Consider the following 2,202-nt stretch of genomic DNA (forward strand, 5'->3'; position numbering starts at 1 on the left):
TCAATTACCACATGACCTTGATTATAAACTTCCCTCAGTCTTGATTTCTTCAACTATAAAATGAGAATAATAGTACCTAGTTTGAAAATTTGTATGAAAACTGTGTTAGTTTTCTATTGCTCTGTAAAAAAGAATCAAGCTTAGCAGCTTAAAACAACACCCATTTATTATCTCACAGCTCTAAAGGTCAAAAGTCTGGGCCCAGCATGGCTCAACTGGATCCCTGGCCTAGGATTCACAAGGGCAAAATCAAGATAATGGCTGAGGTGGAATATTGCTGAAGGCTTTAGGGAGGAATCCACTTCCAAGCTCATTTCTGAGCTCATCCAAATATTTGGCAGAATTCAATTCCTTGCAGCTGTAGGAATTAGTCTCCTCCATCCTCAGAATCAGCAATGGCATTTTGAGTTCTTCTTATGTATTTCAAATTTCTCTGACTTTTCTTTTTAATTAATAGACTTTACTATTTAGAACAGTTTTACATTTACAGAAAAAATGAGCAGATAGTACAAAGAGTTTCCGCGTATCTCCCCCACACACACATACAGTTTCCCTTGTTTTTAACGTTTTGCATTAGTGTGGTATATTTGTTACAATTTTTGAACCAATATTGAAGCATTATTATCATTAATGAAAGTCCACAGCTTACATTAAGGTTCCGTCTTTGTGTTGTACATGTCTAAAGGTCTTGACAAATGCATAATGTCATGGAACCATCGTTAAAGCATCATACAGAATAATTTCACCACCTGTCTTAGTTACCTAGTGCTGCCATTACCAAAAAATATGCCAAGTGGGTAGCTTTAAGGAACAGGAAACTATTGTCCCATAGCTTTGGAGGCTAGGAGTCCAAATTCAGGGCAGCAGCAGGGCTAGGCTCTCTCTTTTTCTGTGGGCTCTAGGGGAAGAGCCTTGTCTTTCTGCTTCTGTAGCCCCGGGCATTTCTTGGCGTCCCTTGCCTACATGTAGATGCATCTTCACATGGCATCTAGCTTTCCCTGTGTGTGTCTGTGTCTATTCTGCTTTTTTATAAGACACCATTTAGAAGGGGTTAGGTGTAGGATTCACTCTACTCCCGTGTGATATCATTGACATAACAAAACAAAAACTCTATTACCAAGCAGAGTCACATTCACAGTTATGGGGGTTAGGACTTTGACATATTCTTTTGAGGGACACAATTCAATCCATAACATCACCCTGAAAATCCCATGCTTCACCTATTTACCCCTCTCCCCATCTACTCAAACCTCTGGTAACCACTGATCCTTTTGTTGTCTCAATAGTTTTGCCTTATCCATAATGTCATATAGTTGGAATGATACAGTATGTAGCCTTTTCAGACTAGCTTCTTTCATTTAGCAATACGCACTTATGGTCTTTTCATATCTTATTTGTGACTTGATACCTTGTTTCTTTTTATCACTGAATAATATTCCATTGTAGGAATATACCACAGTGTGATTATCCATTCACCTATTGAAGTGCATCTTTGTTGCTTCCAGTTTTTACCAATCATGAATAAAGCTGCTATAAACATACATGTGTAGATTATTTTGTGAACACAAGTTTTCATCTCAAGTGGATAAATGCCTAGGAATATGATTGCTAGATCATAAGGTTAGATTCTGTTTAGCTTTGTAATAAACTGCCAAACTGTCTTCCAAAGTGGCTGTACTATTTTGCATTCCCACGAGCAATAAATGAGAGTCCCTGCCGCTCAGCATTCATGCCAGTCTTTGGTATTGTCAGTTTTTCTTTTTCTTTTGTTTTGGTTTATTTGTTGCTTTGCTTTGTTTTTAATTTTAGCCTTTCTAATTGTTGTATAGTAGTAACTCATTGTTGCTTAAATTTGCAGTTCCCTAACGACATGTGATGTTGAGTGTCTTTTCATATGCTTATTTGCCATCTGTACATCTTCTTTAATGAGGTGCCTATTTATATGTTTTGCTCATTTTTTTTAATCATGTTGTTTGTTTTCTTATAGTTGATGTTAAAAATCCTACGTATATATTGGATATGAGTGTTTTATCAGATATATGTTTTGCAAATGTTTTCTCCCAGTCTGTGGCTGACTTTTTACCCCATCTTTCCGATTCCCTCTTTTGTCCTCAGCCATGAGAAAGCTCTACTTGTAAAGGTCCTCCTGGATAATCCAGGATAATCTCCCTAATTTAAGTTCAGTAACCTTATTTACATTTG

The sequence above is a fragment of the Trichechus manatus genome, unplaced genomic scaffold (assembly GCF_000243295.1).
Source record: "Trichechus manatus latirostris isolate Lorelei unplaced genomic scaffold, TriManLat1.0 scaffold00096, whole genome shotgun sequence".
Taxonomy (NCBI): Eukaryota; Metazoa; Chordata; class Mammalia; order Sirenia; family Trichechidae; genus Trichechus; species Trichechus manatus.